The sequence below is a fragment of the Palaemon carinicauda genome, chromosome 15, assembly GCF_036898095.1.
Source record: "Palaemon carinicauda isolate YSFRI2023 chromosome 15, ASM3689809v2, whole genome shotgun sequence".
Taxonomy (NCBI): Eukaryota; Metazoa; Arthropoda; class Malacostraca; order Decapoda; family Palaemonidae; genus Palaemon; species Palaemon carinicauda.
In genome coordinates, this window is record NC_090739.1 from 39,098,218 (window position 1) to 39,116,483 (window position 18,266).

An 18,266-nucleotide genomic window follows, 5' to 3' on the forward strand; every position below is an offset into this window, starting at 1 on the left:
CCAGGTGATCCAATTGATAGCTACCAAGATTTTCATTTGGAGAGGCTAGAATGTGATTCCAATGTGGGGTAATAATATATTTCTGTTGAACATGACATCGGGTTGATTTTATGTATGCATGTATGTATATATATATATATATATATATACATATATATATATATGTAAGTATACGGATTTAAAGATATACATATATGTATATATATATATATATATATATATAAGTATACGGATTTAAAGATATACATATATGTATATATATATATATATATATATACATATATTTGTGTGTGTGTGCACGCACAAATATCATGTCACCCGTTGTCTATATTTTAACTGTATGTGGTTTATATAGGGATTTAATTTTATATTTGGAAATTTGTTGTGTGTTTGATAAGAAAGGTCAATTATAATTTCAGAAACTTTCATATGTTAGCGTCATCTATAGTTTGTTTGCCAAATTGATTTAAAGTCTCATGGAAAATCCTAGTTTACTTCTATACTCAACGCAGTGAGATATGGACGATAGGAGAGGGCACCCGATTTTATACGATTTCCTCCACCGGTGCCACGTGTCCATAGAACACCAGAGGCTCTCTAACCCCTCTCCCTTATTCACTGTCTGCCTGTCTCTATTTGCTTTTCTTTCAATAAGTACCAGTTCCCATTGTATATAACGGCCTTAGCTCGAAGCAGGGAACATTCCATTGTAAAAATGTGTAGATGTCATGGAGTGAGTAGTAGCAGCGTCTGTTATATGAACATAAGAGGAACCCAAATCATATGCCACGTTTGGGATGGGGGGGGGGGGGACCTTTATAGGAAAAACACACCTTGAATTCTGCCTCAATGGTACTGTGAAAAAAATAGAATAATTTCGGAAATACACTAATTTATATAGAAACAGAGAGAAACAAAGAAAGACTGATACAGAGGGTAAGAAGGTGGAGTGGGGTTGGAGAAGAAAACAAGCCAGTGATCCGTGGGAGATATGGCACCAGTGGGGTAATCTGTTTGAAACCAGGTGCCCTCCCCTATCGTCCATTTCTCGCTTCATTAAGTATAACTGCACCATCCCTTACTGGTAAAGGTAAAACTCTAGTCAGACTAACAGAACAACAGTTATACAAATAGTGCAACTGGTAGTAATGGATCTGCTTTTTCTGTTAGGGATTACTTCTGTACTGTTAAAAGTTTGTTAAGGGTATAAGGATATTTAATCAGTAGATTACTTATTGGTGATTGAAGGTTTATCTTTCTATCGACATCTATATTTAGCAGTAAGAAATTACTCTTGTTTTGATGTCTAGGTACATAACTTTAGTTCTTGAACTTGTTGAAAGTGCTCATATCTCATGTTTTACAGGTCTCTAGGTGTATATGACTTAGAATTAGTTCGGCTATGCAAAAGCTAATGACCAGCAATTATGATTTTCAGCCTGACTCTACAAGTGAAAAACTTTTATTTAAGCATAGGTTCCCAAACTTTTGCAAGCTTGTCCTCTTTCAGGGTCATAGCCCTGAAAGGGGACGATGTCATTTGGTGTAAGGTGGACAATATCTATTTACTGATAATGAAATGTTTCCTGTTCATGCCATTTTAAAGAAAAGGAAAAGCAGTCGTGTCTAATAGGTTCCTTGTCAAAATTGAATGTATGAGTGTAAAAGAAATACCTAGAGTCAATAAAGCTTAAGTGATTCAGTTAGTTTGATTCATAGCCATCTTGCAGTTCTTATTAAATCTTTACATGGGCTACCCTAGCAGTTCTTATAAAGTGAAACAATTACAATGTTTCTACCGATTTCTTTATTTGGATTTTAATTGTGCTGCTCACCATGATAATATTATCAAACTGCACTGGCCTGGAACTACCTTACTTTTGAGTCCAAATTTCAATTGAGTTGCATCAACTTTTCCCGTCAGTCTTTACATGGGTAACGAGAAAAAATACCATGGACCTATGCTATATCTAGGATTACTCTTTGTCGCACGATAAATGACCGTGGTTTTTGTGCTTGTGATGTCATCGCCAGTTATTCCTGCCACCCATTATTGTATAGTAACGATGTTTCCAAGTTGTTCAGTGCCCGGCCATGTGAACGTACCCTTAAGGTGAGGCCACATAATAGCTAATGCCCATTGGACAAGCATAGTTACCAGAACACTATCGGGAGGGACAATGAACATAAATGATGTCAAAAGAAAAAAACACTATGGGAAAACACCACCTCTGCTGTGTTCGAGTGTTCGTAATTCATGCAACGAACTACAAAAGTAGCAGGCAGCTATTCCAGAATAACATATAAATTTTTCTGTATGTTTATATACTATCTCTAAAAATTTTTTTAAGAAGTGATGGGGTCTATTCTTGTATTCTTGCAGTTCATGTAAAGTATTGCATAGGTTTCTCTTGTAGTATATCTACAATGTAGCAATCAGAATGTTGGGATGATCTTTTTTTTTTTTTTTTTTTTTTGTTATCTTAATTTTAATTTTTCTGATTAACAAGGAAATATTTTTAGATTGCACTGGATTGGAACAAAGTTACTTCTTGAGTAGGCTACCTGCGTGCAGACACAGGGTTTCAACTTTTTTTCCGGCGAACCAATAGAGACCATAGGGCTAAGCTAGATCTGGAAGCAATGTTTGTTACCAGATACATGCCTTTGGTTCTTGTGCTTCTGACGTTATCATTGTTCATTCAAGCCCTTCATCGTGGTTTGGTAAAGGTTTTTGTCCAACGGGAAGTGGCCAGTCGTGTGGACACACCCTTAGTGTTGAAAAGAATATCCTTGTCTGAAAAATGTGTATTGTAATTGAAAGCAGACAAGTCTAAAAAGTATATCATATCGATATAGAAAGCTATAGCTTCCAAATTCAATTTAGTGGTTTCGTTTTGCCGCTGTAAATGTATAATGAAAATTAATCTTGTCATATATCAGCAGGTCCCCAAAATAATGGAAATTACTTGTGTCGGCCAGAAAATACATCCATCCAATTCTTGTGATCAAGTGATATGTCTACTACTATTACTCATCACTGCCTTTCATAACAAACAGGATGTAGCAGTTTACAAGGGCCATTATTACATAAAAAGATAAGCATCCGCAGGAACGCTTGAATTAACATTCATCATCGTTCTCATCTCAGCAATCTATACGATGATTACGATGATGAAATATGTTGAAAGTGTAATCAATTAATCTCCCATAAAATAACAATGTGTTCTTGACTCTCGGCATTTGTGGTTGACTTTTTTTATCTTAATTCTGCTGCAATGTAAAGAGGAGGAACCGGTACTAGGAAAACATTTCAAATTCTCTTACTTTGTAGCGAGTTAGTCATTTTACCGTATGAATCAAATCGTTTTAAATATACATTATTGGTGAGATAAATATCTAAGCGTACCGTTAAATAATTGACTCGTAATGGCACAGTTTTTAAACGCTAGATATAATGATATAAGATTTGATATTTCTATAATTATATTGGATTAACCTCAGCTTGGTTGCTTTGGTAAGGTAGAAAATCAACCACAACCACAAAAGCTAAGAACATCGTTATTTTCTAAGACTGTAAGATTAAACTTGGAGGATATTTCATCTTTACAATCGTTGCCTAGATTACGGAGTTAAAAACATGAACACGAATAAGGTATATCATACCGCATTTTTAACACGAGATATGTAAGTATTTACATGGCGTTAGAGAGTGAGAGTTAAAGGTAAAATCCATTATTTACAAAGGTTGAGCGAACGCTTACGCATAGTCCTCGTAGGGGATAATGTCTTCAGTGCACCTCACGCTGTGCACTGTAGGCATTACCTAAGGGTCTTTAACGCCTTCCTTTACCCTATAGCTGCACTTGCTTTATATTCTTCTACTCTATTGTCCAACCTCTTTTGACTTTTACCTCATAGCTTGACTCGAAAATTTTACCCTAGATGCTCTAGTGCACTGAATGGCCTCACAGGCCCCAGTGCCAAGTTATATAGCCCAATTCTATCAATCCATTCCAATATAATCTTACGCATGTGGGAGAGCACATAATAATATACAGTAGTATAGCTCAAGATGGATGCCTAGTCACTTCCTTTACCTTGGTATGGGTAACGACAGCATACCTACTTATACTCGTAACAAATATGAAACCTATTGGCTATTCTTGGTTGAATATTGCCATAGCCTGTAATACATGACCTCCCACTACGAGCCGTGACTACAAAATAGACATTGTTTTTATTTCTTTTACCTTGCACATTGGCATGACTATTCATACAGAAAAAGTAGTAATGAAAACTATAACGTAACTTTTTCGATTTGCCTTTGTTCTTTTATCACAAATAGTACAGTAATTTAGAAGAGATTATGTAATTTTGGGGACATGGAAAATAGGTGACGTGAATGACTCCCGTTTTGAAACAGAGTTACTGGAATATTGTATTATATCCTAACAGAATTCCAAAAGCGGCATCTGAATAACTTGGAAATACAGATTCCTCACACAGTAAGAAAGTCTATTTCTTGTTGGGTTGTACCTCGCCACCGAACACGAGACAGTCTTCAAAGCTAGAATGAACAATAACCACAACTTGTACTTTCATTAGGTGATTAAGCTCTGCAATCGTGTACGCATAGTTATTTTTCAAGCAGTAAATGACTTATAGAAAACTTCTTTCTGCTATCCCGAATGATCACATGAACACCATGTATGAGATGAAAATGAAACCGTGTTTGTACATATAAATAATAATTAGGGAAAAGATCTTTCGATTGGCAATTCTAACTTTCATTCCTCTTTACCTTTTCGATAGCATAGGAGAAAGTGCATAATAATTAACCTATCTAGAGATTCATTGTTATAAATAATCATCTTCATCATTGTTGTAATAACTGTGTTATCTAAAGTATAAATACATACTTATTAATGACATTATTCAAAATCCTTATAGTTGTTCCTGTTAGAGCTCACAAAATCATTTACGGAATCATCATGTAGAAATGAATGTAACAGTCATCTTACCGTCTCACCATAAGAACGCAGTAGAGTAAATTCTGATCGCCAGCTCAAATGACAAAACTCATACTTTATACAAAATACCTTTCCTCTTTAACTCTCTTCAAAACTAGTTCCAAGCTGGACTTAAGTTTATCAAAGACTATTGACATGTGTCTAAATAATCAGAAATAATTGGAGAATCACATACACACGAGTCTTTTGATGCTAATTCAAATTTATGAAATTTGTCCATGTATAGATATGTAATGTACGTCTGAACGTCTTTCCTGCTGCATCATTATCAGTGTAAAGAAATAGAAATGAAAACTTCAGAGCTATCCGTAAAAATTTACATACTTCTAAAATCAAAGCAAAATAGGATAGAAAATGTTTAAAATGTTAAAAGGGCCTTGGAAATGTTAGTGGTAAAAAACAGATTATTAGGGATGCTTTGTAAAAGAGATCGAGGAAAGTTTAGCTGTTCAAATGCTCTGTAATCTGAGGCAGAGAATGTATCAAAACAATAAAAAGGCAATATCAAGTTTTAAGCTAAATTGTAAGTATGCAATTATGCCATCAGACGGAATTATCTTTTTATGTTTGATATGAATGAGCAATAAACACTTAATTATGCACGACTATTTCAAGTTTATTTCAGATTATAGGAAACAATCAACGCTATGATTGAATAATAGTTTTCTCTTTTATCACATAATTATGATGGAAAATGGAAGCAAAGATCATGGAAGTATAAAAGAGGATAAGTTGGAGAGAAAGTAGACTAAGGAACCAACTACAGTCCGTGAGATGAACGGGCTATGAAGAGTAGATAACAAGTGTTGCAAATGCGTTGCATGAACATTCATGAGGTTGTGATGTGAAAATAAATAAGGAGAGGTAAAAGTGACGTGGGATTCCCATAGAGAGATTAGAGTTTTTGGAAATTTTAATTCACATTGAAACAACTTATCAACAAAAGAGGAATTTTTAAGGTAGATAAACACCATTGATCATCTCTGATAGGGACATTTCTTATCAACATCTTTTAAAGATGTCAATGGATATTTTCTATTCTTGAATGAAGTAAAATTAGATTTCTCTCTCTCTCTCTCTCTCTCTCTCTCTCTCTCTCTCTCTCTCTCTCTCTCTCTCTCTCTCTCTCTAAGTATGTACAGGCGAATGCTGCGATTCTATAATAGTACACTTATTTATGATGAATTTGTAGATCAATTTAAAATTTTCTCATCACGGAAAAAATATCTATTTTCCAGTATTAATGATAATACATACTAATAAGAATAATGATGATAATAATAATAACACACACACACACACACACATATATATATATATATATATATATATATATATATATGTTTGTATATATATTCATATATCATATAAATACATATGAAAATTTATATATATATATATATATATATACATACATATATATATATATATATATATATATATATATATATATATATATCAATATATATATATATATATATATATATATATATATATATGCATATATATCATATATAATGTATTAATACACATATACATAAGTATATATATATATATATATATATATATATATATATATATACATATATATATATATATATATATATATATACGTACATATATATATATATGTGTGAGTATGTACCCAGTGGTGTCGATTACATTCTATGAATAGGATGATGTTGTTCGACAAATTGAATATCATCACAAAAAGTCTTCTTAATAAATACACCTCTAAATTTGACAGAATTCATATATGTAGGAAATATTGTATAATATAAACGTAAACTAAATAAGATATGTTTAAACATTGGCATAATTCTATATCAATTTACATGGTCTGTTAAGACTAAGCTAGTGAATAACAAACTGAAAAAGTAATTTACTTTCTAAATCAAAGATAAATGAAAAGGGAAAACGTTACTTGCCCTAAAGAAAAGAAAAAGGAAAAATGGCTTTATCTCTACTTACCTAGTGAACAAGTCTCCTTCAATATTTTTCGATTCTTCCTTTTTTTAAAATCACAGAATTATTTTCTTCATTTGTGGTTATATTTAGCCATAATTACTTTCTCGAGATGACGGTAATTATGCAGTCAAGGTAACACAACACTCTCAAGGTCAATTTAGTCCTGCAAAAAACATTACCTTTAATCAATTAAGTTTTACGACGATTCAAGGAGAATAAACAATTAAGAGAATCCTGAAATTCTGTATAAAGAAGGTGTTTACAAACACTCCATTAATCACTTATTCAAGGTCAGAACACAAACCGAATCGCAACAACCGCCGGCACGCGTTCGGGAAAAACCTCAAACAACTAACTGTGGGTCAACCAAGCTCCAAACTCTGGCTGATCGCCGACGGTTACGTCCTTTCCTGGGAGCGTCTCAGACCCGACTGAGCATGATGTGAAAACTGAGAATGTGAGATGAGAGAGGCAGGTGGGTGACTCGAGGTGCGTAAGGTGAACTTGAAAACCAACGCATCCCTCTTCGCGTTCTGGCGGTGTGATATAATTCAACAAAAGAGACCGTAGACACTTAGGTGTTACGCCAATGGGCGGGAAGATACTAATAGCTGAAGATTAATACTTCCTCTTGTCACTGATGCATTGCTTTTTATCTAGTCTTTCCGTTTAATATTACAGTGGACTATTACACATACTTTAGATAGAATACTAGATAGGATACTAGGATTGAAATTTACGATATCTTTGTAATACTTATATTTTTCAATTATTCATTTATAAAAATTGACTGGTAGATGGGTACCAATCTGGCTGACACTAGAGTATAAGTTAACTGTATTGGAAGCTTACAGAACATGTTTTACTTTTTTCAGACTGTTCCATGCAACATATGCAGATCAGACTTCCAAGATTGTAAGCAATAAACAAAAATACATGGTTCCCCTTGAACCAAAAATCTCTGACGATGACCCTTGTATTTTAGAATTCAAAGAGCATTATCATGATTGAATATTTAGAAAAGTATTATGCCAGTAATAGTCATATTGTTAATCATAATTTCCGTACTGTTATTCCAAGACTAAGCATCGGTTATCAATTATTGTTTCTGCGAATGTTTGCCTCTTCTTTATCCAGCCTAGCATCGTCTGACTTTTATATTATTCCTAAAACTATATCCTCCCTTCGGGGTATCTATTTTTGAGAAGAATGTGCTATGGCAGACTATGGGGGAAACCTGGGCTTCAACCTTCGAGTGCAATGGACTGTCAGACCATATGAAGTTAGAGGAAAGAAAAAAAAATAATAGAATTCTTCCTTGTTTAGCCTCATTTATTGTATAAAGAAGTAGCCTAGTAGGCCTAGTTTTAAAGGTCTCAGTAGCTGAACTTTAAAGGTAGCTATAGGGTTTAATTCTTACATTACCTGGCCCTTAAAATGAAGCAAAATAATTAGTGCAAAATAATGACCACAATCATGATTCAATGTGTGTAAGTAATCTTGGGGTCAAGAAATTTCAATTCCAAAATCTTAAGACTACCAAAGATAAATTATATGTGCATTAGATTATTAGTTAGTATTTTGCATAAATTGTTGGTCTCATTTCTTGAAGGTGGAAATTGGATAGGTTTCTCAAAATTTCAAATATTTTGAAAAAAACAGCTCTTAGCGAATTGCAATATTTTTTCACAAATACTTTTAGTTTGACTAAATCAATTGCAGCTATATTGCCATAATTCTAATCATCTTATTCAAGTAGTTCCTACATGTTGTTTTTATTATCACCTGATCACCTGTCTTTTTAAGAGCTAATATTAAAGTTACTGTAGCTACATATATCTGCCTGAAAAGTTCGCCTAAAAGGATTCCTAAAATTGTCTACAAAAGAAAAGCTTTCTTTAGCAGCCAAGCTCGGGGAGGCGTTTTAAGGAGCTCTTCGGGAGGCGGAATCTAGCTTAAGTGAATGTACTAACTCTCGACTTTTCAAAAATACAGAGAGAGAGAGAGAGAGAGAGAGAGAGAGAGGAGAGAGAGAGAGAGAGAGAGAGAGAGAGAGAGAGAGAGAGAGAGAGAGAGAGAACCAGGTCATAAATTTTCCTTGTCCCATAAAAAAAGACCGTAGGCTAGACCTATGTGCCTATATTCTGTAAGCCTACGTATTTTAGTTTATAGCAGTGGACATAATAACAAGAAATAGTTAACAAATAATATGAAAGAATTGAAAATAGGCTTAAGCACAATAATTTTCATGAAAATCTTATCAATCATCACGCAAAAGTACTGCATAGATATAGGCTTATAAAATAGAATACCTATACAAAAAGAAACCTTACAAAAATCTGAATTGTAAGCTTTATGAATATGCCTTATAAATAGAATAATCAAAATTTCTGTATTTAAACCATTTTCATTTGAGATGTATTGAACTGAATTGGGTCTCTCTCTCTCTCTCTCTCTCTCTCTCTCTCTCTCTCTCTCTCTCTCTCTCTCTCTCTCTCTCTCTCTCTCTCTGTAATTACAGAATTTCAATTAAAAAAATAGTCTAAGCTAACTAAAATACTCTTCCAGTGCTATAGCCCCCCCCCCAAAAAAAAAGAAAAAAAAAATACCTTAGGTTATATCCTTAATATACTGTACGTGTGTTGAGTAGGCACAGCAGTAGGCCAATATTTCAGTTCCCGAGTGATTTTAGGATGATAACCTAAAAGTACGCCCCGTAACGCCCGACTTTCTCCAAAATCACCAGGGACAAAATGAATGAAGCATATTGTTGCATTCTTCGCGTTAAAATCATCATTCCTATGGCACAGATTAACCCAAGTTGTGCAGATATGGATCCCTTGGAAATCTGTAAAATTATTATTGCAACCAAACACAGCACATACCACCATCCTCGTTGTCTCTTATCATTTAATTGAATATCTAAAAGATCGGCGAATACTTTCAAAACTGTATGAGTCTTGCCGCTTGCTGGGTTCCGAGTGATGTCAGTGCGCGGGAAAACACAAAACTAGTTCCCTCACGAGACACATACGCGCCTTCTCATTTTCCACCCTGAACAGTTGGTAGACCTTCTTGCTTGCTTATAGATTGCCTTGCCTTATACAAGACACGGGCTCCTGCGTTGACAGCCCGTAAGCGAATTTACTTTAGATTTAGATTAATTACCTTTGAAATAGAGATTTGGTAGATAAAGCAGGGGTGTCATACAGGAGCGTAAAGGTAAATATTTTACATTATTGTTTTTTATGTAATGCTCCACGATAAGCAATTATGTTTTAAAATGAATTATATAATTATATTTTACCATAAAAGAAAATAACTGTGCCGATACATATTCTGAAAACAATATTTTGTGAAATCTTTTACGCTCGTAAGCAGTTTGGGTTGGCTGCCATTATCTTGCTCGTGTTTACATTTGCGGCGCGTGTTAACTTTAAACTTTTCCCGAACTTCCACTGCGTTTTTTTTTTTTTAGTTTATTGGCTATTTTAGGAATTTTTAATACTCGAAACGATATCGAGCAGTGATAGGGAGTGTGCTGATGATTCACAACTTACCACATCGAGTGGTAGTAGCCTAAATAGTGTTTTTTTTTTCTTTATATCATTTCGTTTTGGATTTTGAGAAAAACAGCAAGCTTATTCAAGCCTTCCACTTCGCGGCTGAACGTAAGTGTGACCACTCTTCTCTTGCATGCTGTTCTATTATTATTACTCTTGGTTTCCTAGCATGTTAGGTTTAACACAATTGATTAATCTTATTAATATTATCAATATTATTTTCTTGTTTGTGTCCTTTTAATGTATATGATATGGATCAACAGAATCATACTTTTTGTCAACTTTAGTATTGTTGTTCATCAATCTTGCAACAATTATGGTTTCAGTTATGTGTCATTCGATTGATCATATCATTAATCATGCATTTGTTATTTCTATGGGCATTACATATTCATGTAAGCCTTGACTAATGTAAATTATAAGATTCTCACTGCATTACTTAGTACTTTTGTCATCAATTTTACGATTAATTAGGCCATCAGTCATATATACCATGCGATTAATCATGCCAGTAATCACATCCTTGGTCATTATAGGGGACTTAAACATTTATATGATCCTAATTTGATGGAATTTAGAAGGGTCTGACAGCATCACTTAGTATTATTGTCATCTACCTTGCGTTCAGTCACTATCTATCATGTGGTTGGTCATCCTTGGATTCAACTCCCTTCATAGCGGCGCTGTTCCTTATGAGAGACTGTTGTCTCGCTGCTTCAGATTTTTTTTTTCCATAACCAAGTAGTTTCTACCTTCCATCCAGGCCACCCCTGTCTTTTTGCTTCTTTCTCTAATGAAGTTAATGATTCTGCTGTTACATCGTGGTTGATGTTGCGTTTTCGAAGCTTGTTTCGCTAGTACAATCCTAACCCGTGAAGCTAACCTTCTCCCTCAGAATATCAAGACATCCAAACTATGTTGGTTCCCAATATGCATATATATATATATATATATATATATATATATATATATATATATATATATATATACATATATATATATATATGTATATATATGTATATATATGCATATATATATGTTATATATATACACATGCATACACACAAATTATATATATATATATATATATATATATATATATATATATATATATATATATATATATATATGTATTTATTTATTTATATATACATGCACACACACACACACACACATATATATATATATATATATATATATATATATATATATAAATGTGTGTATATATATATATATATATATATATATATATATATATATATATATATATATAGACGCATACACACACATACACACACATGTATATATATATATTTACTGTTATATACATACAGTATATATGCGTTTACATATATGTAAACACACATATATATGTATATATATAGATAATATGTATACACATATATGTATTTTATATATATATATATATATATATATATATATATATATATATATATATATATATATATATATATATATATCCTTATTTGAGTCGAAATTGAAGTGACAGTTGACTAATATATTATCAGGCTATTTTGACTATTTCATATACATTACTCTCAAATATGGGGTTTGCACTTAGTGTCGCCATCAACCTATCTCCACCAGTATAACCCAAATGGCGGGTTTGTAACAGGCGGCTATTTATCATTATTTATTGATAACATTCGTCATTTTGTTATTTAACTAGGCCTAAATCACAAATACCCCTTAATATCAAATTAACTCTGCTTGTGGATTTTAGACACAAAAGGAAAATATTTTAATAAAAATTTTGGATTGGCCAAGTATTTGAACCTTAGCCAAATTAAATTGAGGTGACAGTCGACTTCTATACCATGCAGTTATAAGGAAAGATGAGACATGATTCTTATTCTGTCATGCATGTTTTTGTCGAATTCAGGTCTTGTACTTTGAATCTAAAATCAATGCATCTATACCATTTTATCCTATTGGTAACTTTTTAACTCTTGATTGTTTTATGATAATTTTATCATTAACCCTCGTGATTCTCTTTTTTTTATTCAAATAGGCTACAAATACACCTCCTTATTGAATTCTCTCTGCCTGAGAATCATAAACCCAAGGAAAAATCATTTTTTTATAAGAATTCCTGGTCGTCCAAGGTTTCGTACCTTAGCTGAATCGAGACTGAAGTGCCAGACGACTGTTATAACATCTAGCCATAAAGAGATCATTGTAATATTGATATCATGAAATATTTTTGGCATATTTAAAAAGCTGAAAATCCCGACTGTTAGTGATAAAATTATAATAAAAGAACCAAGTGTTATAAAGTCACCAACAGGTTGCAATTGTAAAGATTGGTTGATTCCGATTATAATAGCAAAACCTAAAATCCACAGAAATATGTATGGCAGTCGGAATCAACTCTTAGCTCTCTATGTAGCCTGGTGGTATAGCAGTTGACTGTTACCTCAGTTTCGACCTGGCTAAGGTTCGATTCCTTGTCCAACAAGGAATTCTTATCAAAGATTCATTTCCCTTTTGCGTATGATCCCGAGACAAAGTAGATTCGATATAGAGAGATATTTGTTGGTTATTTGTACTCACACACACACACACATACACACACACACACATATATATATATACACAGTATATATATATGTATGTATGTATGTATATATAGGCCAACATATATCTCTATATATGTATGTGTATTATAAATATACTATATATGTGTGTATATGTATATTATATATATATATATATATATATATATATATATATATATATATAATTTATATATATATATATATATATATATATATATATATATATATATATATATATATATATATATACTGAATATATATACACATATATATGTATATCATATATGTATAATATATATATATATATGTATATGTATAAATATATATATATATATATATATATATATATATATATATATATATATATATATATATATATATATATATGGTATCCGGTAAATTGATCGAAATCAATCGTTCGAAAACTAAATGCTCGAAAGCAATTGCTCGAAAAATTGTTACTCGAACTATCAATTGCTCGAAAGACCCATTTCTCGAAAGCCGAATAAACATTAACTAAGTATCATTATCTTAACCGTTAAACCATTGTCTAAACCGTTTTCTGAACTTTTGTTTATTTTTTCTTTTTTTATTTTCATTAGTTTACCTTTTTTGATTTCCATAACTTTCGTTAGAAACTCCGAACCATAACGATGGATTTAAGTTTTGTACAAAGCGAAAAAGGAAAGAAGAAATTGTGTTTAGATGGCTACTTATATATAAAGGATAAATCAGTGATCAATAAAATATATTGGAAATGTGAAATGTCCAAAGAAAAAGGAAATGCTTTACTCGTGTCATTACTGTAGATGATAGCATTATGAAACAAAGTGGAAATCATACTCATGCAGGAGATGCTAGTGGACTTGAAGCTGCCATAGTAATGGAGAAGATAAAAGAACATGCGGCGAATAGTAGAGATACACCCCAGTATAATGTATCATGTTCCTCAGCAGATGTAAGTTGCGCTGCAGCTGTAGAGCGCCCTACGGTAGAAATTATGAAAAGAACCATCCGAAATACACGTGCAAGAAAAAATGTAAACATACATATACTGTATATATATATATATATATATATATATATATATATATATATATATATATATATATATATATACATACAGTATATATATATATATATATATATATATATATATATATATGTATATATATATATATATATATATATATATATTATACATATATATATTATGTATATATATAATGAGAGAGAGAGAGAGAGAGAGAGAGAGAGAGAGAGAGAGAGAGAGAGAGAGAGAGAGAGAGAATTATCAATTTACGGTCGTTTGGTAATGTGGAATGTATAATTATCAACCGATATACATGTTTCGATCAAAGAAATTAAGCAAAATTACTAGTCAGTAGCCTACTTGGATGGGTAACCATCACGAAAAACAAGATGCTATTAGTAGGTCATAAGGGTAGGAACCTCATCTCATATGCACTTGCTTTTGATAACCGGATGGGTAATAGAATCTGGTGCCATTTTCTCTAAATGGAAAAGGCCGTAAGATGTGCGTTTGTGTGTATAAGTAAACCAGTGTAGGTCGTAGGTGTTGATATGTGTATTTAGAGAGCGAGAGAGATAAGAAAATATGAATATAATCCTGTTATGAAGCGTTCCTTTTTAAATGTGGTTATTTTTCAAGATGCAAATGATTTCATATCCCTTGTAAACCGATCTCCCGCAACCTTAAAAGAGCCGAGAAACCTTAGCTGTCGAAATTTAGCGGTATTTTCTTTTGATGTATAGTGAGCACCACAGGGCGGTAACCTCAAACGAATACCTATAACTATTGCATATCGCTTATGCTGGAATGACTATACGATAAAGTAGCATTTCCAGTTTAATATTGAATTCATCTTATGTTAAAATAAATTGCTTGTGTCGAATACTATTGATCAAATGATTCAGGAAATATCCGAATGATTTTTAAAGAAATGCGGTGACGTCAAAAGATAGTTTCTCAGTAAGGTTTGGTGGGTGCAGTACTCTTTACTTGAAACTCTCAAGATGAAATATATCGATGAAGGCGGTATGGTTATATCATTATTATGATTATTATTAATTGCTAAAGCTACAACCCTAGTTGGAAGAACAGAATGCTATAAGCTCAGGGGCTCCAACAGGAAAAATATCCCAGTGAGGAAAGGAAACAAGGAAAATTAGAATATTTTAAGATGAGTAACGTTAGAATAAATATTTATGTAAACTATAAAAACTTTAACAAAACAAGAGGAAGAGAAATAAGATGGAATAGTGTGCCCGAGTGTACCCTCAAGCATTTCTCCTTTATTCACGATAGATATTTCTTAGTAATCATAAAATGTTCGCGTAAGAAAAATAAAAGTTTTCTTATAGATTTTAGCAAACTTTAATTTTTTATCTGTAAGATGAGGCTCGTATAAAGCGCATATGAAGTATAATGAATGTTAACTGACGATCTTATACCAAACTTGCATTTAGAATTAGCGAATTAACATTTGATCTTGATTACCTCCCTAGTTATAGAAATTCTTTTCCCCACTTTTTTACTTTTATTTACATATCTATTTTATTCAATCAAAGTTTTAAACCTACATGAAATTCTTTACAATTGTAAACAATAATCTCTGACTTAGACAGGCCCTTTTCAATGGTTGGAATTTAGTTCCCTTTAACACGAAGGAAAACGTGTAGCTACAGTATATTGTGAAGTAAGCATTTCATTGCAGGTGCAAACTAGTGATTACAAATGTTCTAAATTCATGATAATTTCTTATAATTTTGTTCTTTAATGAAATATTTTCTGAAATCTGCACTCCTATAACAAATGTGTTCGAAGAATGGGCCTCGTGGAATAGCCCAATTTCCTTTATAGATAAAATAGACTTGGTTTAATCACCATAGAAACAACTTAATAAAATTGTATTTGAAGGATTGAACGATTTCTACCATTTTTTTAGAGTAGTTAACGCTTTATCGTTTCATCTCTTTGATTTCAATACTTGTTTTTTTATAATTATAGATACTGAAATCGAAATTATCTATGTAAATGGTGCCATACAAGTAAGAATTAGAAAGATTAGTGAACCAGTGATGTGCTTATGTATATTCATCTTTTGATATCTATTTTGAGCCTATATTTACGTCATGAATTATATTTTTCATCCCTTATATCTACCATGATTTTGTTTTATTTATTTTTTAGCATCAATATGAATATTTTTATTCCCGAAGTTAATCAGGCCACCTCTGTAAGAGTCGAGCTAGACTCATTGGACTGGTAAATCTCTTCCTTTTTATTAATAATAAATGAGTCCTATTACCATAAAAATATTTGCTCCTTGGACGTTGCATTAGTCAGGGAACCTGATCCAGAATACCGAGAATTCTTCCTCCTCTTCATCCCATTTCCGTGATTATAATAATCTGAGAAGGATACTCAGGAATCTGTATTGAAAGGATGACAGATAACCATAATTTGTTTGTTTCTCGAAGGATTCTCTGGAATATGTGAAGATAATTGCAGTCGGAAAAAATACATTTATTGGAATCTACGAAAGTGATTGTATTTTATGAGATCATTTAGAAGCAAATTTTTGTAATCTATAACTCTCACAATTGGTAGCTAAGCAGGTATGAAATCGAATGATATTGTTAGTTTATGATAAGAAAGATTCGTTATGGAAGTATAGGTAGTTTATTGTTATGATATATTTTTCCTGGTTGTTTAAGATTTTTAAAGAGGTAGGAGAGAAAGGTAAAAGATGAGATACAGGTATGATAGAAGTATTATTCCAGAGAACGTGTGAGTGGAAGTTTTAATTGTCATATACATACAGACACACAAGGTTACCTTAACGTGTTGAAGGGGTTTACATATCACCATAATCATCAAAGCTGTACTAGCCTAGGCCACTCATAGTAGGATGGGTTGTTTTGAGCGATCAGACAAAATTCTCCCATCATCACCAATCTGCACTGTCTAAAGTGGTGATTAAAATTTGAAACCCAGACATGAATTGACATGTTTGAGGCCAATGTCCTGCAGTCGACTAGAAACGGCCAAATTTGTTGTATGTATATAAATATATATATATATATATATATATATATATATATATATATATATATATACATATATATATGTATATATACTTACACACACACACATATATATATATATATATATATATATATATATATATATATTTATGTTTATATATATATTTATATATATATATATATATATATATATATATATATATATATATATATATATATATATATATATATATATATGTGTGTGTGTGTGTGTGTGTGTGTTTGTGTATGTGTCTTTGTGTAGGGAGAAAGTGTGCGCGACCCGTCAAAAATTAGGGCTAAATATTTAGATATGCAGACACAGGTTCAACCCTTTCCACCCCTCCCCATTTCGTGACTACAACATTCACACCAGGGTATGACTACTCTCTCTCCCCCTATCCAGGGGACGGGTAGGGAATGTATATATATAGGTATATATATACATATATATATATATATATATATATATATATATATATATATATATATATATATATCTCATCATCATCATCATCATCATCATCTCTTTCTACGCCTATTGAAGCAAAGGGCCTCAATTAGATTTTGCCAGTCGTCTCTATCTTGAGGTTTTAAATTAATAATTCTCCATTCGTCATCTCCTACTTCACGCTTCATAGTCTTCAGCCATGTAAGCCTCGGTCTTTCAACTCTTTTAGTGCCTTCTAGAGCCCAGTTGAAAGTTTGGTGAACTGATATCTCTTGGGGTTGCAAGAGAGAGCATACCCAAACCGTCTCCATATACCCCTCACCATGATCTCATCAACATATGGCACTTGAGTAATCTCTCTTAATTTTTCATTTCTAATCCTGTCCTGCCATTTAACCCCCAATATTTTTCTGAGATTTTACATAACGTAGCCATTGTCTGATTTGCTTTTTTTATTCTTTCATTAAACTCTAATTCTAAAGACCCTGTATCAGAGATCATACTTCCTAAATATTCAAATGATTCTACCCCATTAATCCTTTCTCCTTCCAATGATATATCCTCTTCCATTGCATATTCGGTT

The 18,266-nt window shown here is 32.3% G+C and overlaps 1 protein-coding gene across 1 annotated transcript in view; it reads right to left on the minus strand.

Annotated features, from left to right (window-relative positions):
- Positions 1–7,469, minus strand: part of LOC137654571 (uncharacterized) — a 140,491-nt gene extending 133,022 nt beyond the window's left edge. Inside the window, exons 1-2 of the mRNA XM_068388320.1 lie at positions 7,358–7,469; positions 7,005–7,164 (exon numbers count right to left, since the gene is read on the minus strand). The gene's annotated coding sequence lies outside the window, so the exon portion shown is untranslated. The remainder of the gene's footprint in view (positions 1–7,004; positions 7,165–7,357) is intronic.
- Positions 7,470–18,266: the final 10,797 nt, after the last annotated feature.